Below are 23,575 nucleotides of genomic sequence, written 5' to 3'. Positions count from 1 at the left end.
TGTTTGAGACATAACTATACCCCTTCTGCCTACCAAAACTCCCATTCTTCCCTTTCTTCTCCCAGCTACAGGGATGGGCACATGAACCTAAACTAGAGGGTCAGACTCCTCCTCAGAACTCCTTTTCAGGGGTTTTGGAGAAGATGTTCTCTTATGACTGCAACTGTAAGGTTGGTGGGTTGTGAGTCTTGGGGCCCTGGAGACCCTGTGCCTGCTACATGAAGAGAGTGAGAGAGCTTCAATGGCAGCATTTGTGTACTTCATCCAGCTGGGTCACAATTCAGTGTTTCTTTTGTAATTTTCAGCTGAATGAGTTCAAAATATTCTCTTATTGCTTAAGCAGTATACTGTCATTTGTAGTCAAGAGTCGTACCTAATTACATAAGGGCTTCACTGCTTTAGCTGAATGAAGTCTGTTGGCAAGTTTATATGAGTCTGGGAATCGCTTTAGGAGCTGAGCAATCACAGGACCTTCTTGGCCAGGTTTGAATTTTCTCTGGCAATTAAACTTCTTTAACATACTACCATGTTGCTGATGGGTTTGATCTGGAGGCACCTCATTAGCTTGTAAGAGATGTTGGAAATCTTATTATGATCACGGAATCTGGACCCTTGCCTTTTAAGTTTCTGTCTCTAAGCAACAGTAGTCAGTCTTCTCCCCATAGCTCTAGGCCTGAGTTTAATACTTCTGCTTTCATCCCTGCCTTTAAAACAATAGATAGGAGGGGAGACATATATATTTTATTTAGCAAATGCATTTATATATATATATATATATTTACATTTGAGAGTATTTTTTTCCTTTTCCCATTTTGAAATCCCTGTCAGAAAAAACTTTAATTAAAAAGCTTGAGTATATTTAATATTTTGAGTATAACCACATTGTTTTAGCTATTTGTGCTGTGAAAGCCAACATTTCAGAATTGAAATGTTTATTTATAATTTTAAAAAGTCCTTGATTCTGACAAATTTTGTAATTAGATGGGATTTCTTTTACCTTTATGAACAATGCTGTTATATTTTTATATATCCTGTTTCCTTTGAGTTCTGAAAACGCTTTCTAATATATTTCATTTCTGGTAATTGTATGAATGAATTTTATGTACAAATATAAAAATTATTCATAATACTAAAAATTATTTTTATTATTAAAAAATTGAAATGGTGTAAACTGCCTTCGTTAGGAAGGAGGAAAACAGAGGCAATAGTTTAAATCAGAGGCATCACTTAGAGATAAACTTTTTTTTTTTTTTTTTTGAGACGGAGTCTTGCTCTGTCACCCAGGCTTGCAGTGGCATGATCTTGGCTCACTGCAAGCTCCGCCTCCCAGGTTCATGCCATTCTCCTGCCTCAGCCTCCCGAGTAGCTGGGACTACAGGCGCCCGCCACCACGTCTGGCTAATTTTTTGTATTTTTAGTAGAGACGGGGTTTCACCCTGTTAGCCAGGATGGTCTCGATCTCCTGACCTCATGATCCACCTGCCTCGGCCTCCCAAAGTGCTAGGGTTACAGGTGTGACCCACCATGCCCGGCCAGAGATAATTTATTAAGAGGTGAACTAGGCCAGGCATGGTGGCTCACGCCTGTAATTCCAGCACTTTGGGAGGCTGAGGCAGGTGGATCACCTGAGGTCAGGAGTTCAAGACCAGCCTGACCAACATGGTGAAACCCTGTCTCTACTAAAAATACAAAAATTAGCTGGGCGTGGTGGCATGTGCCTGTAATCTCAGCTACTCAGGAGGCTGAGGCAGGAGAATCGCTTGAACCTGGGAGGCGGAGGTTTCAGTGTGCCGAGATCACGCCACTGCATTCCAGCCTGGGCAGCAGAGCAAGACTCCATCTGAAAAAAAAAAAAAAAAAAGAGGTAAACTAAACTATTCACAAATTGTTTCTGAATTGTAACATATTTACTAAAATAACTTTTCGAATTCTTTTTTTTTTTTTTTTCTAGTTGATTTTGTCTAAATGTAGCAAAAATTAGGTCTTACGATTACCATATGGCAGCAACATAAGTAAGAAAAATATAGCTTGCTTTAAGAAACTCCAGTATACAAAATATAATCTGATGTATGACACAAATGAAGGAAAGTGTCTAGGCAAAAGAAAGAGAAATATCAATCATCTTATTAAATATATAGTTCTACTAGTGATTTATTTTCCAAAATGTGCTTTTAGCAATTGTATTCATTTTCTGTTGATTTCTAATAAACTGCCATACACTCAATAGCTTAAAACAGTACTCATTTTTTAGTTTACTTCTGTATATAAATTCCAGGCATGGCATGGTTGTGTTCTTTGTTCTGGTTCTCACAGGTTGAAATCAGAGTGTTCTCTGGCTCTCACAGGTTGAAATCAGGCTGTGCTGTGTTGCTTTCTAGAGGTTCTGGGGAACCTCCAATTCCATGTTTATTCAGGTTGTTGTAAGAATTCAGTTGCTTGTGGTTGTACAGCTGAGGTCCCAATTTGTCTCCTGGCTGTCAGCTGGGAACCACTCTCAGCATCTAGTCCCAGCCACATTCCTTGCCACGTGGCCGCCTCTATTTTCAGAGAGAGCAACAGAGAATCTTTCTCTTAATGAGCTCCCCTCATACTTTGAATCTCTTCTACTTTTGAGGTTTTCACCTGATGAAGTCAGGTCCAACTGAGGGAAATCGCTCTGTCTTAATAGCAACTAATTTAGGACCTTACTTATATATGTATAATCCTTCATAGATTAATAATCACCTAGATTAATGTTTGATCAAATAGAATAACTGGAAGAAAGTTTGAGTTCACCAGGGGTGAGAATCTTGGGAGCTGTCTTAGAATTTTGCCTGTTACAGCTATGAAGTGTGTCATGATTGAATTAAAAAATTCATTTTAAAATAATGGCATTCTGAATCCAAATGAGAGGTTGTTTGGAAGACTTGAAATTTTTTTTTTTTTTTTTTGAGACAGAATCTCACTCTGTCACCCAGGCTGGACTGCAGTGACGTGATCTTGGCTCACTGCGGCCTCTACCTCCCGGGTTCAAGTGATTCTCCTGTCTCAGCCTCCGGAGTAGCTAGGATTACAGGTATGTGCCACCACACCTGGCTAATTTTTGTATTTTAAGTGGAGACAGGGTTTCACCATGTTGGCCAGGCTGGTCTCAAACCCCTGACCTCAGGTGATCCACCCGCCTCGGCCTCCCAAAGTGCTGGGATTACCGGCGCGAGCCACAGTGCCCAGCTGACTTGAAACTGTTTTAACTGAGTGTTAAAACCCTCTGTTTCAAGTTCCAATGTTGCCGGGGTCTCTCAGGCTGTCAAACCTCAACACCAAGTAATGACACTTGCCTATGTGACTTCACTCCAACTCCTTTCTGACCAAGACACAAGCATTCCTGCCCTCCCTCTAGCAAGATGATCGCTACAATGTTAACTGCAGGCATGGTGTACTTTGGGTGTTTATGATAACAAAACTTGAGAACCTATAAGTACAACCTATAAGCACATTCTATAAGCAGAGGAGGGCCTTTTTTTTTTTAACCTTATGTATGGCTTTGGCTCCCCCCAGGAAAACGCCCATCATAAGAAAGCATTACCTCTCTTAGTCCCTTCTGGCTCACTGACAGGCTCTCCTCCTCAGAGGCAGGAATGCAGTCCCAGTGGCCCAGCTGTACTCGGCATCAACTCTCTTTATCTCTCCCGAGGCAAAGCTGCAAAAACACTCCTCATGTTCTGCCAGCTACTTAATCCCTTTTTCTCATTTCAAACTTCAATATACTCTTTAAAAAGAGAAACTTACCAAAACCTCCCCTAAAGCTAAGTGGCTCTGCTCCTTGGATCCCAGGGCCCCAGTGAATGTTCGTAGCATTGTCTGCAGTCATTAAGAAAGTGTTAAATCGTGTGCCATACACTGTTTAAGCACACAGGGGAGTGTGTAAAACTGTCGTATTTGTAGTTAGGGGTCATTACAGTACAGAATCACTTTGTGCCCAGAGATTCATTCATTTCAGAGTTAAGCTTATTAGCAGTCACTGCTTTATTATTGTGTTTCTGCCTTAGTGGTGAGTTGGGGACTGCTGCACTTAAGGGGTCAGCCTGGTTCACACTTGCTGCACCAGCCCTAGCTATTTGTCCCTGATTCATCAGATCTCAAGTCTGCAGTGTGTGCCTTAATGAAGGCTGTATGCAGAGTGGCTATGAGAGTTCAACTTTGGCTATGCCAGATAGAACAATCCCAGATGTTTTACTTACTCGCCAAAGTCATTTAATATTTCTGTGCTTTAGTTTCCTGTCTTACAAGATGCACTCTGAACGTTACTGGTAGGTAATAAGAGCTTATGCATGTTAGATGTTATTTAAAGCACCCAGCCTTCTGCATTGAGGGCTAAGCTTGCTGATGCACTTCTCATCCTTTGGCTCAAGAACTGAGGCAGAGCTGGATTAGTAGACAGGACTTCTCTTAATTTCTAAATGTATCTGGTATCTAAACACTTCTCCCCATCACCAGTCCCTTTTCCTTTGGTCGATCAAATTTCTCTTACCCTGAATTATTGTAATAGCTTCCTGCCTCACCTCTGACTTCCTTCCTCATTACCCTGCAGTCTGTCCTATATACAGTAACTAGACTGATTCTTTAAAAACATGAGTCTGGTCTTTCTCACTCCTCTGATGAGAGTTCTGCAATGACTTCCCATTTTACTCAGTGCAAAAACAGAAGCCCTTAAAATAGCCTATAAGCCTTTTAGTGTCTGGTGATCCCATTAGCTCTCTGGCTTGGCTCCTGCTCACTCAGTTCTTGCATGCTATTCTCTTTGCTATTCCTCAAACGTGCCTGGCCTGTTTTCACTTCAGGGTCTTTGTGCACATTGTGTCCTGTGTCTAGAATGCTATTCCCTCAGATGTATCACCTCCTTACATCTTTCTTCAAATATCAACTTCTCAAAGAGGTTCACACTGTCCCTCTCCTCTCATACTCCTCATCTCCTATACCTTTTCATTTTCCATAGTCCTTGTCATAATTTCCACACACTGTATAGTTTACATATTTATTATGTCTATTAGTTATTTTCTGTTTCACCATGCTAAGATATAAGTTTCATATGGGCAGGGATCATTAAATATTTGTTGAATTAAAGAATGAATGGATGTTTTGCTGGGGAAGACAAAGAGAAAGACAAATGTGAGGTCAGTTAAAAAGCTGGTATATCACAAAGAGTAATATGGAACTGTAAATAAAAGGATGAATTAAAGAGGGAGAGCCCTGCAAAATGTGATTAGAGTAAACAAAGTACCATCTGAACCTGTTGGTTTTATGTTCATCTTTTCAGGCATATGTAGATATATATAAGTAGTTATCTAGTAATCTATAAGTAGCACCCGATCATCCAAGTTAAATAAATATATTGTGATTGACTCATTGTTAGCTCCGTAATAGTCAAGATTCAGGTATGTCTATAAGGCAAACTATAATCTCATGATGCTGGCAGGTCCAGAAGGAAAAGAGACTAGGACTGAGGATTGGTCAGTCATCTGAATTATAGTTTTGATGTAGGAGGGTATCTTAGAAGGATCTTACTTGGGCTTTCAATTCCCACAAACATGGATTTGAGTTCCAATTCTATCATTTTGTAGCTATGTGGCCTTGGATAGGGTTTTTTCCACCTCAAGCCTTCGGTTTCCCCTACTTCAAAGTGTGGAAAAGTAGTATCTGCTCTAGAAATATCCTAACAATTAAAAATAATGTGACCAAAGTCAATGTTTAATAAATAGTAGATGTTGCTGCAATTATTGTTCTGGAATGTACATGGAGGATTTACGCTTGATTTATATTAATGATTGTGTCTGCTATGAGCTGAATTGTGTCCCCACTCCCACAAATTCATATGTTGAAGCCCTACCCCCAGTGTGACTGTATTTGGAGACAGGGCCTGCAAGGAGGTGATTGAGGTTGTGTGAGGTCATAAAGCTGGGTCTCTGATCTGATGAGTCTAGTGTTATTACAAGAAGAGACACTGTTCAGGTGTGTTGGCTCACACCTGTAGTCCCAGCACTTTGAGAGGCTAAGGCAGGCAGATCACTTGAGCTCAGGAGTTCAAGACCAGCCTGGACAACATGGCAAAACCCCATCTTTACAAAAAAATACAAAAACAAGCCGGGAATGGTAGCATGTGCCTGTTATTCCAGTTACTCAGGAGGCTGAGGTGGGAGAATCGCTTGAGCCCAGACGTTGAGTCTACAATGAGCTGAGATTGCGCCACTGCACTTCAGCCTGGGTGACAGAATGAGACCTTGTATGAAAACAAGAGACACCAGAGAGCCTGCTGTTTCCCTCTCTACCCTGTGAGGACACAGCAAAAATGGCAGCTGCCACCAAACTAAGATGAGAGCCCTCACCAGAAACCAAGTGGGCCAGCACCTTGACGTTAAACTTTTCAGCTTCCGGAATTGTGAGAAATCAATGTTCGTTGTTTTAAGCTACCTAGTCTGGGGTATTTTGTTATGGCAGCCCACACTGAATAAGATAATATCCAATTGTCTTTCACAGAATGGAGTTTTAGGTCATCCTTTCTGTTCGTAGTCAGTGTTTGGGTAACACTGGGCAGATTTCAAATGTTGTCAGGCCCTGTGCATTGTAAGGAATCCTACAATTGGACTGGGATTCCAGGAAAGACTCTTGTTACAGCAGAAAATGGGACTGCTGCTCAAAATCTAAGGTGGAAGACACAGCAATGAGACTGGGCATATGGTCAGCACGAAGGGAGCTCAACTCACCCTCACTCAGACTCATTCCAGACACCAGATGTTAAAGGAGGGCACAGATATGTGGTACACTTTCTTCTCTGAGCTGCATGTTGTTGATGAGCCAGACAAAACTGAGCTTAAACAGAAAGACCACTAGAGCCCAAAGCAGAGGGAAGAGCAAGGGCTTATCATTATCTTCAGCTATAAAGTACTTATTTCCACTAGATCTTGCAGTTTTTAAAGGCAAACCTAACATCACTGCATATTAAAACTTTGGTTGTTTTGTCATTATAGTTGCATGTTTATTATCATTTTAAAAAGAATTTATATACAATTAGTAGAGTTGAAAGTAATTGTTGAGTTATATCCAGTGGACTAAATTCTCTAAAATGCCATTGAGATATTTATATAATCTCTTTTATAGTTAATCTCTGGGCAATCCTATCAAGTGATTGTCCATTACTTGAGGTATGGGTTGTGATTCTCCATGTGTGGTCTTTATTTTTACTATCAGCATATTGATTGTTTAGCATTGATAATATTTACTGCAGCTTGAGAGATTTATCTTTCAAATTAGATATTGTTATTTCCCTTGTTTGAGTAGGTAGATATCTGAATTTACGCTAATTAGAATTGACTGTTCCAGGTTGACAAAGAGCCCTACAGGCTAAATCATGATATGCATAAGGAGTAAACTTAGTTTTCTCAAGAGTCAATATTTTTCCATTTGGTTTATCACAATGCAATGTTCCATAAAATATTTTTCAGAAATAAAATTTTCAAAGTATAAAACACAGACATAAAAATATATTTACTACAGTATGAAAATTCACTTAAACCCATTCTAGTCAATATCTTTTCATGTAGGAGATTTAAACTTTCCAATTATATTCAATAAAGATAGTATAGTACAAATGCATATCAGTCATATTGTACAGCCCTGGGGTATATCAGGATGAACAAAACATAGTCCTTAGCTTTGGGAAGCTCACAGATGAGTAGCAGGGAGTGGCAGGCAAGTTTGATAACAATTATAACACAGTCTGCTATGGGAGACAGGTATTCATGGGGTGCTACAGGAACAAAGCAAAATAACATTTAACTCAACATAATTGGGAGGTATCATAGAAGTTTTCTTAAAGACACGATACTTAAGTTGACTGTTGAAAGATATATGGGAACTATCCAGGTGGGTGGGGAAAGACTGGAATATGGGTGAAGCACTCTAGGCAGAAGGAACAGTACATCAATGTTCAAAATTCTGAAAAAGCAATATGTGTTTGGGGGGAACTTCATGTAGAATGACGTTTTCTGAGAGTAGAGTATTAAAGATAATGGACTGAGAGGCCAAACCAGGAATCCTGTTGTGTTATATTTTAGGGATTTGGATGAAGAGACATAATATGCTTGTAAAAAGTGGAGTATTGTGATTACTTTCATACCTTAGACATTTCACTGATAAGTGATGATAGCATCCACCTATCTTTTCTCATTTACTCCTCATCATAATCTGTGTCCAGCTGAATATTTGTAACACATTGGACGTTACTGAAAGGTTGGTCATTTTCTGTTATTCCCTCCTTTATTCTTCCTCTTAAATTTATCTGTATTTAATTTTCAATTATTCGTGGTAGCTAATGATGACAGGATGGATGTTATGCATATTCACTTGCATAAATGTTCCTTCTCTTCATTTATTACCTGGAATTATATTGCTTAAATGGGACTATGGTCAAAAGAAATTATGTGGCCACTGAGAACTGAAATCAACAATGTTCCTTGTCCCTTGCATAATACTGGGGATAGACTTTCTTCCTCGACTCTACACACTGCATATTTTACTTGTTTATTACGTCTATTAGTTATTGAAACTCTATTAAATTCATATACATCTATATGAAACTGTGCTAGGACCAGGTAAACATAACTTTGTTTCTTTCAAGAAAGGCCTGCTCAAGGGAGAAAAGACCAAGTCAATGAAACAGTTTACTTATGAGAACTAACAGTTTATTCATTCATCAAAATTTGCTTCAAGACCCCTGCCTCACTGTGTCTACCACTCCAAAGCTATTGAAACAAAACAAAACAAAATACAAAACAAAATAACTTCTGCCCAATCTCAGCTAGTTTTCCACTTGCAAGATTTACCTGAAAAACACTCAACCAAGACTCTATAAATACCCTGCCCCAATTTTCTATTTTGAGACATTATTAAAACTCTCTGAAGGTGTTCTCCTTTACTGCAATAAGTCTAACAAATGTAGCTTGCCTTGGTCCTAGATTTTTCTAGTGTTTTTAATGGGGAGAACTGACAGTCAATAATCTTCTACTGTAAACTAGTGTTGACTGTCTGCTGTTCAGAATATATAGTATTCCCCTTAACTGCAGTTTCATTTTCTGAGATTTCAGTTACCCATGGTCAACTGAGGTCTGAAAATAGCTGAATATATTATAGTAAGACATTGAGAGAGAGAGGGGCTTAGGGTCAGGGAGAGCAAGAGAGAGCACATTTACATAACTTTTATAACAGTGTATTTTTAAAATTGTTGTATTTTATTATTATTTTTTATAATCTCTTACTATGCCTAATTTATGAATTAAACACCATCATAGTATGCATGTATATGACAAAACAGAGTGTATATATTCAGGGTTTGGCACTATTTGTGGTTTCAGCCATCCACTGGGCATCTTGGAATATATCCTGCGTGGGTAAGCGGGAACAACTATAATTTTCTCTGTGGTATTCTGATAAAGTTACTGCAGCCACATTTCCCCTAAGACAGTATTTGGAGATTGATGAGAAATGCTGTATAGGTAAGAGCACAAATTAACTAGGTCATTTCCTTTTTGCAGACAAAATTTTATCAAATAATTTTGGGTAAGAGCTGTTGGCAGAATCAAAATTTTGAGTGATGGGGGAGGTGTTATCCATCTGTTTAGGTGGACACTTCATCCCATGAACTGTGCTAAGCACTACTATATTTCTGGACAAAAGCAGAATAAATTTTTTACTTAAGGTTGCTCAGTACTTCTTTATGTCCTTATTGCTCTCATTATAAATTCCAATTTATATCTTCCGACGTCCTTTGTAATCTTACCTCTGCTTATGACTACATTTATTTTATGCATTCTCCTCCTCACATTCTTATATACACAGATTCATTTTGCAGACACACTAAGTACTTGATTGTCTCTGTGCTTTGCACATAGTTTTCCCTCTGCTTGGATCAAGTTCTACACATTGAATAAGTTAAGCCCTACATTTCTTTCCTGTCTCAATCCAGTTACTACTTCCTCTGGGGATTGTTTTGTGAACCCCTAAAATTATACTAAGTTCCCCTCTTGCTTAATATCATAGTGTTCTGTGATTTCCCTATTATAGTACTTGTTACATTCTATTATAATTAGAGTTTATGTGTGTATTTCTTGCCCAGGCTCCCCACTCCAGATGGTAAGCTTCTTAATGGAGATACTATGTGTTATTTTCTTCTACATGTTCCCCTCCCAGCGTACTGCCTGCATAGTAAATGTTTCATAAATATTTGTTGAGTAAATAAATACTTGGCCTGTTGCTTTCAATGACCTTCTCTCGTGCTCTAGTAACTCTGTTGCACTGGTCTCAAGACCTTCTCCTGTTGTGTACTATACCTGACATGAAACTTGAAAATTGATTGCACACTCTATTAGCCTATTCTCTTACTACTAATAAAGACATACTGAGACTGGATAATTTATAAAAGAAAGAGATTTAAGTGGCTCACAGTTCAGATTGGCTGGGGATGCCTCACTGTCATGGTGGAAGGCACATGAGGAGCAAAGTCATGTCTTACATGGCAGCAGGCAAAAGAGAGCTTATGTAGGAGAACTCCCCTTTATAAAACCATAAGATATCATGAGATTTTTTCACTATCATGTGAGCAGCATGGAAAAGACCCACCCCCATGATTTAATTACCTCCCACCTGGTCCCTCCCATGACACATGGGAATTATGGGAGCCATAATTGAAGATGAGATTTGGGTAGGGGCACTGCCAAATCATATCACACAGGTTGATCTGGCTATAGTGAAGCACAATTTTTCTAAAAAATTGGTGTTGTATACTAGAGGGATACTTGCATTCTGGCTGGTCACAGGATTTGAACTAGCAAATTAAAAAAAATTCAACTTTTATGTTAGATTCAAGAGGTACATGTACAGGTTTTTTACATGGGTATATTGTGTGATGCTGAGGTTTAGCATATGATTAATCTCATAACCCAGGTAGTGAGCATGGGACTCAATAGTTTTTCAACCCTTGCCTCCCTCCCTCCTGCTTGTAGTAGTCCCTAGTGTTTATTGTTCCCATCGTTATGTCCATATATATTCAATGTATAGCTCCTACTTATAAGTGAGAACATGTGGTATTTGGTTTTCTGTTCCTGCATGAAGTTTCTTAGGGTATTGGCTCAGCTGCTTCTGTGTTGCTGCAAAGGACATGATTTTGTTCTTTTTTATGGCTTCATAGTATTCCATGGTATATATGTACCACATTTTCTTTATCCAATCCACTCTTGACAGGCACCTAGGTTGATTCCATATTTTTGTAAATAGCAAATTTTAAAGCTTCAAGCATTGCCATATATTTAATGTGCCCTTCCCCATTTAGTTATTGTACTCTTGTCGTATACATTTCACTTTTACACATTGAAATCTCTTCCTCTTAAATATGCAAACTTCTATTTTTTTTTTTTTTTTTTGACATATGAACCCAATCTTTAAGGTACAACTTGTTCTAGCAGCTTTGCATTTGTACACAAGTTCCCTTGGTCTTGTGCCCTCTGCCCACTGCCTCATTGCCCTTCCCTCTCCACTCAAAGGTTTACTTTCCATTATAATTATTGTGGTTGCCTGAATTTCTCCAAGCCATCAGTGCCATTGAGACATGTCCCTCTGTACTTCTAGAGTATAAAAAAATTTATATTAGAACCTAACTCAGAAGTGTGAGGGAAGCAGAACAGACCTGGCTATATGGGCCAGGATCAATACCTAAGCTGTACATTATTTCAGGATGACTGGATATATCAGTATTATGATGATGATGAATAAGTGCAATAGTGAGGTTGGAAGAATATCAAGAAGTCCACCACCTCAATATCTTGTCCACTTGCTGTCAACTGTTTCTAGTGATCACCATTCAAAGACCATTCTTTACTTTAAAATGTCTTCAAAAACATATAAATAGCATGGAAATAAACTCACTTTCTAATTTACGGTGCCCAGTATCACTCTGGTAGAATTAACTTTATAAAGGTGAAAGGCAGTTGATATAGTTTGGATATTTGTCCCCATCCAAATCTCATATGGAAATGTAATCCCCAGTGTTGCAGGTAGGGCCTGGTGGGAGGTATTTGGGTTGTGGAGGTGGATTCCTCAGGGCTTGGTGTTATCCTCATGATAGTGAGTGAGTTCTCATGAGATCTAGTTGTTATAAAGTGTGGCAGCTCTTCCACCCTATTCTCTTTCTTGCTTCTGCTTCTGCCATGTAAGATGCCTACTCCCTCTTCACCTTGTAAGACAAAAATAAAATTCTAAGCCCCCTCAGTCAACTGAATGGGCCCCTCCTCTGAGCCAAAAGCATTCCAAAGTTAACCTGAAACATGAGTTCAGGCCAAGATGGGAATGGGTGGCTGGACATGCCTCATTATGGCCTCCTCCCTTTGGAATTCAGGCACAACTGACTGGCATTGACATTAAAACTGAGACCTTAAGACAATCTATATTCTCTGAAGCCTGCTACCTGGTGGACTCATCTGCATAATAAAAACCTTGGTCTCTGCAACCCCTTTATCTTAATCCAGACACTCCCTTCTGTTGGTTCTAGGTCTTTAAGGACATTCTTTCAACCAACTGCCAATTAGAAAATCTTCAAATCCACCTGTGACCTGGAAGCCCCCCACTTTGAGTTTTCCTGCCTTTCAAGACCAAAGCAATGCACATCTTACATGTATTGAATGATGCCTTATGTCTCCCTAAAGTATATAAAACCAAGCTGTAACCCAACCGTCTTGGGCACATATTCTCAGGGCCTCCTGAGACTGTGTCATGGGCATGTTCTTAACCTTGCAAAATAAATTTCTAAATTGGTTGAGACCTGTTTCAGATACTTTTGGTTTATAGCCTCCTGCCATGATTATAGGCTTCCTGAGGCCTCCCCAGAAGGAGATGCCGCTGCTATGCTTCCTGTACATCCTGCAGAACCATGAGCCATTTAAACTGCTTTTCTTATAAATTACCCAGTCTCCAGTATTTCTGTATAGCAACGAAAGAATGGCCTAATACAGAAAATTGGTACCAAGAAATGGGGCTTTGCTATAAAGATACCTGAAAATGTTAAAGCAACTTTGGAACTGGGTAATAGGAAGAAGTTTGAAGAGATTAGAGGGTTCAGAAAAGAACAGGAATATGAGGGAAAGTTTGGAATTTCCTGTTTCAATGGTTGTGACCAAAATGCTGATATGGACAGCAAAAGCCAAGCTGGGGTTTCAGATGGAAATGAGGAGCTTATTGGGAACTAGTGCAAAGGTCAATGATGTTTTTATGCATTAGCAAAGAACTTGGCTGCATTGTGTCCATGCCCTAGGGATCTGGGGACGTTTGAACTAAAGAGCAATCATTACCTGCTGATAAAAATTTCTAAGGAGCAAAGCATTCATGAGGTGCTTCTAACAATCTGTGGCTGCTTCTAACAACTTATGCTTAGATGTGGCAAAAATGACCTAAAGTTGGAATTTACATTTAAAAGTGCAGCAGAGTGTAAAAGTTTAAAAAAATTGTAGCCTGTATAAAAGCAAAGCTCATTTTCAGATGAAGAATCCAAATGGGGTGTGGATTTCTCCCTTTTGGAATGGGGAGGTTTACCCAATGCCTATACCCCGCATTGTATCTTGGAAGTAAATCTCTTGATTTGATTTTACAGGTTCATAGGTGGAAGGAACTCATTTTCAGATGAGACTTTGGACTTGGGACTTTTGGTTGATGCTGAAACAAGTTGAGACATTTAGGGGGCTGTTGGGGAGGTATAATTGTATTTTGCAACCTGAGAAGAATGTGAGATTTGTGGGGACCCAGGGCAGAATGACATAGTTTGGATATTTGTCCCCACCCAAACCTCATGGTGAAACGTAATCCCAAATGTTGGAGGTGGGACCTGGTGGGAGATGTTTGGGTCATGGGAACCAATCCATCATGGCTTGGTGCTGTCCCCGTGATAGTGAATTTGTTCTCATGATATTTGGTTGTTGTAAAGTGTGGCACCTCCCCAACCCCACCCCACTCTCTCTCTTGCTCCTGCTTTCGCCATGTGAGGGCTGCTCTCTCTTCATCTTCCACCATGATCGTAAGCTTCATTAGGCCTCCACAGAAGCAGATGCTGCATTATGCTGCCTGTACAGCCTGCAGAGCCATGAGCCAATTAAACCTCTTTTCTTATAAATTACCCAGTCTCAGGTATTTCTTCATAGTAATGCAAAAATGACCTTATACAGGAGTCTAACTGTCACATCCAGCTTTGAGGAACTAAGCCACAGAGCAGGCTTCTGGAGAGGAGACAGGCATTCAAAAACAAATTTCAGATACTTTGTTGCAGGTGTACCCCAATTTATAATTGTTTCTGGTCCTGCTTCTCAGATTATCAGAACCTCAGAGTCCTCTTAGAGGTTCTTTTCTCCCCTCTAGTGTTTGTCGGAAATTCTCTATCAGTTTCTCTATCAGTTCTATCATTCCTTTGTCTCCTAGTTTGCCTGGCTTTGAAAGCCTGATCTCTAGGCTGTCTAAGGCTATAACTCGTGTTTCTACTAATTGTTTCTTGCAGTCTTGGGTCTCTCCCTAATGCCATATTTATGCTCTTATCACTATGATAGACTGTGGTATGGGGGAGGTGAAGGAAGAGAGAGAGAGAGAGAGAGAGAGAGAGAAATCCTTAGTTCTTTATAGCAAAACTAAGGCAAGGATTTAAAGCCATTTCACAAGGCTTTGGAGACAGTTGTGGGATAAGCGGAGGGAACCGCAACCCAGAGAGCAACTTATAGTTGCTAAAATGTGGCTACTGTCAGAAGCCACAGACCCAGTTCCATTCTTGTGGTTGGCAAACGTTACCAAACATTTCCAATGACCACCAATATCTGGTTCCTTCTCCTTCTGAGCACTCAGAAGAATAGACTTATTAGCCACCTTGAAACTGGGTAGTGCCATGAGATTAGTTCTGGCCAGTGTGAAAGGAAGCAGAGCCATCCCAAAGTGTGGGAGGCCCTGGGCCTATTTTGCTCTATATAAACAATTTGATCTAAAAATGTGTATACAATTCATGGGCTCATGTAAGTTATAGTTATTTATCAGTGAATATTTAGAATAGCAATTAGAGAAGAGGTACTTAGGTACTTGATTGCTGGTCAAGTCAGAGCAAGTGAAGATTTTTTTGTAGTGTCCAGGCACCATCTCTTTGGATTCATGTTGGAGAACTATCTTTTGCCTTCTTTATGAGCAAATGCACCACTTTTGGCTAACTTCATGTTTCCTACTGGGGAGAAAAAGGTAATAATATTATTACTCACAATGCCATGGTCCATTGGAAGCTGTTTGTATTGGAACAACGTAGATCTTCATGCCTCTTCAGTTTTCTAATTTCACGGGCTCGATGCTGGTTACAGCATCACTCCTGACACTGCATTATCCATCCCACCAACCCTGAATACTGGTTTTGAATGATTCTCTCAAAAGTTGTTACTGTGCTTGTTTGATGATAATCACACATGCAAGTCTAACCCAGTGTATGAAGGAAAGTGTGAATGATAATTCATTTTTGGTTATGTTAAATGTACTGTTCAAAATTTTGTAGTGTAAATGAATTATAGCACATCTTCCAAACATGTTTCTCTTAAACTCCTTAGGCTATAATCACTTCATTCTTAGAATACTATTGCTTTCATTGTTGACTATATCCCTGAATTCCACACACCGACACTGGCAGGAAAGGTAGAGTGAGAAGTGCAGTGCCCTTCACATAAGGAGTGTTTAGTTCCTAATCTGACATGGCTTAAGGCAGACCTGGTAGAATATGATATCAGCACAATTGGAAACAAGAGAAGACATCAATTGGAAGACCCTATTTGACCAGCAATGATCTAAAAATCCATTGAAGGAGAACGGCAATCTCCACCTTTCTTCAAGACTTTCTCTCTCATGTGATGCAAGGGTGACGTTACTGCACTGCATGCCAGCAGTAGGAGGTACACAGAATAAAAAATGCCTTCTGTTACCCTTGGGTGCTGTAGACTAGAGATGTTGTAAATTGAACACAGATGGGTGAGAGCTGACACAGGGGTAGACACAGGGCTCAAACCCAAGAGATGGTGGGGGACAGATGGTAACTCAGAACACAGAACTTGTCTTGGGTCCAACGTGAGTGAGAATCACCCAAAATAGCATGTTGTTACCATTCTGACAGTCAGTCTTGTGTAATTCCATAAAAGAAATATCACACTGCTTGTTGGGAGTAATCTCCTTTAGGCTATCCCCCCAAGCCCCAGAACCAAAGTCAGACATGTGGTACCAGGATGACCCTGTAGGTGCCAGTCCCAGAGCTTCCTAGAACTCTGGGATGGTTAACTCTATGTATGGGATAGAGGATCAGAGTGTATATTAAAGGGGAAAAATGGGGGTGAGAGCTCATGTAGGTCCTGGTCTTGGCTTGGGGTGCTCTTCCTGGGTTATGCTGCCAGGCCTAGCTAAGTCCCAGGCACTGGTACGGCCCTCCAAATTCCAGATCCCCCTGAGGTGTGGGGCTCAGGTTAAACGGCAGTACTTTCTGGAAGTGACATGTGTCATTTCCAGCCTGAAGTATAGAAAAACCCATGTGCTTTTCTGTTTTCTGGCTGCAGCAATAAAAATGCTGCGTATTCCAGATGGTAAAGCTGCTAACTGTGGAGTCTCAGTGAGCCTGAGATCCTGAGTGACTATGTGGAACAGAGCCTCTTGCTCATCCACAGGGGACCTGTAACCTGAGTCAGAAATAAACTACTTTTTGTGTTTAGCCTACAAGTTTTATTCTTACAACAAAAAGGCCTAGCCTATCCTGATTAACACAGATCCTCTGTTTGATGGTTACTCTCCAGCCACAGGCTAGCCACATATAACAAGAAATACAATGTAGCCACTGTCCTCATGGACCACTCAATCTAGTAGGAGTTACACTTACATAAATGAAAATTATGATACAATGGAGTGCACATAATATTAGGGTGACAGAGTTATTAGGAATCTTAGAGAAAGGGCACCTCTTCTTGAGGGGGTAGTTGGGGTACAGATGGACTCCTTCAAACCTTCAGATGAAGCTAAATTATATTTTAACATCATTTTAGTTCCAAATTGTATCTCCTAGCTGTTGTGGCCTTGAGTAAAGCACCCATCAAATAAGATTGTGTATCCTCTTGATTTGTCATCTCTAAAGAGACAGGGTCCATATCTTCCAACTTGCTTCGTAAGTGCACTCAGCTCCATGCTCTACTTGGTGCTGATGGTGCCAGCTAGCTTCTGATTTCAGCAGAGAGATACTATTGAATTCATCTGACCTCTGCACTGAAAATAGATCTTTGGTGAAAAGAATGCAATGTAAAATGGGACTCTCACTTTTATCCTTATCTATTGGCATAATTGCTGTCTATTTATTTTCAAGTGTTTTGCATGCCAGTGTTTTTCAAGGACTGACTTCTAAATATGCTTCAAAGAGAGTAAAACTGCATAATAAAAATTTCAGAGAAATTTTTAAAAGATGGATTAGTTTGTAAAGGGGCAGGGGTTGAGTGACTATAGAGAATTCAAATGCTTCTCATTACTAGGATAAGTGGAAATCTTTCTTTCCTAAAATTAGAGTGGTTGGGGAAGAAGGGAGCATTTATTTGTTAAAAATTAACCTTTCATGAATTGGAAGAATTGATAATAGGCATAGTCTGAGTAAGTGGGAATTGGTTGACTGGGTAGAAGTGATTGCAGGGGAAGTTCTTGAAATGGAGATAAAGAGCTAGAAGCTTCATGCTTTCTGAAAAATAATATGGAATCAAGTGGATTCAGATCGTAGTTAAGAGTTTGAAGATTTTAGACACCGACAAAAGTATATTTAATTCCTGGCTCTATTTTCTATCTTAGTGATATGTGGCAAATTATTTGACCTATTCATGACTAGTTACTTCTTTAAAAGTTTTAAAAAATATTCAATAATATTTTGGAAGTGGGATAATTGTTCTCGTTACATTAGACTGTGTGATGATTCAAGGAGATACTAAACCAAGCTTGGCATAAAGTGCTTAATAAAGAGTAGCCCTTTACTCTTTACAATGTTGATGATTATCAACATTATTAAGTAAATACAGACTTCCTAGTGCTTAGGCTAAGATAAAAGAGTATGAAGAGGCATTTTACATAATTACACCATGAGGGTGTGCCCAAGAAAGAAGCATCATATGTGTGTTTGTACGTAGGGATTCTGGGAGACAGGAATTCATTTTTGCTAGACTGGATCTTGAAAGACTGTGTTGCTAAAGCTACAGCAGCCATCATGTTGCCATGAGGAAAAAGCCTGGAATTTCTAGTGATAAGCATGAGCAGAAAAGTAAAGCAATACGAAGACAGAAAAATAAGAAGATAGGGGAAATCTCAATCCAGATAATGTATGTGATCTCTGAGTCCAGCCATGCCTAATGTTGGTGCAACCCCTCAACCCCTGGATTTTCTAATTCTTGAGCTAATAAATTCTGAGTTTGAGTCTTTTGAGTTTTCAAGTACTTGCAACAAAAAAGATCCATTAAAAATAATTAGTTTTTGATAAAAAGAAGGGTATTTTCTCCCCTCTTTCTTTCTTGAGTTTAGACATGATACTTGGAGCTATATTTGCTGGATATCCACCTGGAGGCAAAAATCTTGAGGCAAAGGCTGACAGAAATGCTGACATAGTTATCTTGACAGTATAGAGCCATGGAAGTAATGCCAAACTCACTTTTTGTATTAGTTTATTAGAGATGCCATACAAAGTACTACAGATTAGGTGGTTTAAATAACAGAGATGTATATTCTCACAATGCTGGAAGCTAGAAGTCTGAGATCAAGGAGTTAGCTCGGTCGGTTTCTTCTGAGACCTCTTTTCTTGGCATGTAGGTGGTTATCTTCATGTGTTTTCCTGTGGTCCTCCCTCTGAGTGTGTGTGTGTATCCAAATCTCTTCTCTGAAGGATACCAGTCATATGGGATAAAGTCCCACCCTAATTACCTTATTTCAACTTTAGGATCTTTGTAAAGATAGGATCACATTCTGAGGTACTGAGGATTAGGACTTCAACATAGGAATTTTGAGGGAACATGATTCAGCCCATAACACTTTTATTATAGAAAAGCAACACGTAAAAAAGTCATAATATTTCAGATTATTTTGTTAATATTTTAGAAGCTAAACAAATAGTTTAAACCCTGTTGGAAGTAGTTTATTTGAATTTCCATTTATGTAGATATATTTCTTTTGACTCACTAGGAGCTGGGCTATGATCTCATGCTCTGGTAATACATACAATTCTTGAAAGAAAAGGGTTTTTAGACAAAAGATGCTTTGCTCCTGAGTTCAGGGAATATAAATTATGTTTCTCCTTCATTTTATAAAAACGGACTGTTTTTCCCCCCACAGAACTCCAGGGAATGAATTTAGGGCTTTAATAACTTAGATCATAGGAGGAGGGAAACAAAACCCAACAATGTGGATTGGGCTTCACAAGGGCATGATCCCAGGCATACAGAAGGAAGTTTGACCGAGAGGATTAATAATAGCTCCTGCCATTACCAGAGTACTGTGTAACTCCTGGAAGCCAAAAAGTAGCCCTCTTACCCTTTCTCTCCAAGACTAGATCACTTTACTCAATCCTAAAAGTTGAGCTGATAATTGCAAATGTTAACGTTTTCAACTACGCAGTGGAGGCATTGCCTTTTTGGGAGCTTAGTGAGCACTTCAGCAGACTTTCTGTATCTCCCCAGGGTGTGAAAAACCTGCACAAGTTGGATTCCAGGCCTGTTACGTTTAAAAACGAAAAAGAAATTTATCTAAGTGCCGGGAAGAAAAGTCAGGTTTTAAAATATTGTCCATGATTTGTTTTCTAATAGCTTCTAATTTCTCATGGAGGCAATCGCATTTGAAATGAGATTTGAGTAATAAGGAAAAGCACGGTATCCGAAAACTATTCATACATATACAATAAAGCTTTAATGATTTTTTCCTTCCAAGATTTTAGTATAGGTTTGATCCTATGGTCTTTATATAGGTTGAGCTTTTACATTTTTTAAATGAAATTTCAGCTTGATTAGGAACTCCAACCGGAGAGGGCTGATCCAGATTAGAACCCGGAGAGCTTATTCACCCACTGTATTTTGCCCAGTAGAGGGCACTTGGAACTCACACATAAATTGTAGTGGCAGCAGTGGTAGCTGCAGCAGCAGCATTTAAGATATCCATTTTCATTGCCATGGTGATTCTTTTTTTTTTTTTTTTTTTGAGACAGAGTTTCTTTCGCTCTTGTTGCCCCAGGCTAGAGTGCAAGGGCGCAATATCGGCTCACTGCAACCTCCGCCCACCGGGTTCAAGCAGTTCTCCTGCCTCAACCTCCTGAGTAGCTGAGATTACAGGCACCCGCCACCACACCCAGCTAATTTTTTGTATTTTTAGTAGAGAGGGGGTTTCACCATGTTTGCAAGCTGGTTGTGAACTCCTGACCTCAGGTGATCCGCCCGCCTCTGCCCTCCAAAGTGCTGGGATTACAGGCATGAGCCACCGTGCCTGGTCGCCATGGAGATTCTTAATTAACAGATAACATCAGGTTTTCATTGACAGATTTTCACTGACACTAGTAAAATGAGGTGACTGTGACCTTGATTAATAAAATGCGTAATCATTTTGGAAATATCAGGAGTTAGAAACTACTTAGATATGTCTTCTTGGTGATTGTGCTGACCTGTAATCAATACAAACAAAATCTAAATTGCAAATTATTCTTCATGTTACATCCCCAGGGTAAAAATTTTATTTCTTTTTAAAAAAACATTCAGTATATACTTGTGACAGCTTTAGGATAAGAAAGTAATAGACATATAACGTCTATTATTACGTGAGGAGAATTGAATTGCTTAATACTTTTAAGTATCAAATAAACAAGTTTCAGGCACAGGAAAAAGGAGCCTTACAATGTTATGAAATCTATTTCTAAGCTTCAACGTTTTCCCCTTCGTCCTCAGAGTACAGATTAAGAAGCAAAATGAGGAAAACGACATTCTCTCTCTGTTCTGTTTACAAGTCAAAAGCTTTGATATACCACTAGAGGGCACTCATTACCCTGTTATCTTTCTGAGGCCTTTGGCTCAGCAGGGTTCCCATTCAAACGGAATCTCTGCATTTACTAACATTTGTGAATTATTTAGGAATAATCAGAAACACCCCATAATTCTGGACAGATTTTTTCTTTCTAATGCTTCTTCTGATTGTGACAAAAAGTCCTTGACTGCATCAAATGTAAACTAGAGGGACTTAGCAAATTCAGATTGCTTTTGCAACCATACATGAAATGTACTTTTACTATCATACATTTTTAATTTTTATAAAGCAAAGTAAAAATTTAAGAACATTTGTGCTTCTCTTTTTATGTTTTTACTTTTATAGAAGCAATTCTAGATATTAATCACTTTGGAACTACATCTTTGTGATGTTTCACAGCATAAAAATCAACTACTACATTGGTTTCTTACCGTTTCTTTGCAGAATGATGAAAAAATAATTAATCTCGTGAAGATCCTTCTAATTGCACCAGTTTTCTGCTGTTGGGTAGCATATCTCTAACTCTAAAATTTTATTACTCAGGTTTTTCTGAGCATGTGGTTAGGTTGTATTATTATTTTCAAATATTTACTCCACCTTCTTCCCAATGGGAGGAAAATTACCCACGCCATCATGCTGAGCTTGTTCAATGGAATGTGAGAAGAATAATGATGCCAATTGCAAGCAAAGACCATAAATATGATTTAAGAATAAAGGCATTAGCCTCTTGCCTTTCCCTTTTGCCATGAGAATGCATGTGTTATGAGAATGCATGAGTGGCTGCCTGTCAGCCTGGGTCCCTGAATGTGAAGCTCTATGGAACAGAGCCAAGGTTTTCAGAGCCAAGTGACACTCGCTGGCATGTTACTTGGGCAAGAAACCTGTTTACTGTTGTAAGCCACTAGAGTTTTAGGGTTGCTTTTTGTGCAGCAAACCAGCAAACTGACTCGTATAGAAATTGATATGAGGAGTGGGGAACTATTTTATGAAAATAAAAATGGTGTCACAATTGCTTCAGGATAAAGCAGTAGGTGGTAAGAAAACTCGAAAGGAAATTGAAAAACAGTGGTGATCGATGTAATATAGTTTTTCTGCAATGGTAATAACTTTGGAGGCAGAGAGTGTACCTCATGAAATTGTAGCTTTGGCTGGCGAGGCATTTAAAAAGAATATTACTAGTGTGAGTTGGTTATTAGTTACATTTGATAAGATATTTTTAAAAGGAAATAAACACAGAAAATAACTGACCTGTTTGTAGGAAGGAGCGAAATAGAAAACACAGAGTTCCAAATCTTGGGATTTCAGAGTTGAAAAGTGAAACCGTTTTCAGTCATCAATTGACAAAAAATAAAATTAAGAAAGGTTTTGAGCCAAAAACACTGATTAAGACATAGGTACAGCTAAAATTAGGGGTGTGGTCACAAATCCTAAGGGCACAATTCTGCCACAGCTAGATAAGCACACAGTACCTTTAATTAAGTCTAAAGAAAAACATACGTCTACAAAATAATTGTGGTAGCAGCTACTGGCACACAGAAATGTAACCACATAGATAAATAGCTAAATCTTTGAAAGAGTTGTACTGCCAAAAGCACTATCATCTTCAATTCAAAGATACTTTAACTGTTTGAGATGATTTGTGCCCCAATTTTCTTGGGCAAGTGGCAGGCTGAGAAAGCTGCTTCTTCCCCTAGGATGTTATTGTCTCCGATGCTCTCCTCAGGTGCATCCAACAAGAATAAGGTAAAAGAGAAGATGTTCTAGAGGGTGGATTCAAAACAGAGAGAATGATGGACTGAGGGTATCTCTACTTCTGCCTCCTCAAGAGCTGAATAGAGGCTACTCAAGAAACATTTCCTACTCTAGGTTAGGAGGCCTCATGATGCTTGTTCAGCAGAATTTCAAAATTACTGTGTATTACTGATGGCTAAGTGTCTCTCTTCCTTCCTCTTTATGAATGGAGGTTTCATTTTAGTTGTTCTGTCCCTGTTTCACCATTTTATATGAGTGTGTATGAGTTATTTTATACCTGACTTAGAGACTACTACAAGATATTCAACTTTGCACCTGATGCCATAAGTGGATGAGATTTTCAAGGTATATTTAATGGGAGCGAGTAACTTTGAGTGAGAAAGGATGGCAAGTCAATTTCCAGAAAAGGTGTTCTTTGATCAGTTGTATATTCTTTGCAAATGTATATTTCCCTCTCCTGCTATGGGGAGAATGTATTTTCTTGCTTCATGGACGTTGGGCTACTCCATGTGACTTTTGTTTTTTGGCCAATGGAATGTGAGCCAATGAGACAAACATTATATTTGCACAGAAGCTTCAAAAGTGATTGCTTCTTGTTAGCCTCTGCCACAAAAGTAAACATCTTTCCCTGAGGTCCTGGGATGAAAGGAAATATGGTACATAATTGAACAAAGCTCTAGTATCCCCATCCATTCCACAGATGCAGACATGTGAGTAGGAAACAAATGTTTGCTGT

The sequence above is a fragment of the Papio anubis genome, chromosome 12 (assembly GCF_008728515.1).
Source record: "Papio anubis isolate 15944 chromosome 12, Panubis1.0, whole genome shotgun sequence".
Classification (NCBI taxonomy): domain Eukaryota; kingdom Metazoa; phylum Chordata; class Mammalia; order Primates; family Cercopithecidae; genus Papio; species Papio anubis.
This window is presented reverse-complemented; position numbering follows the sequence as displayed.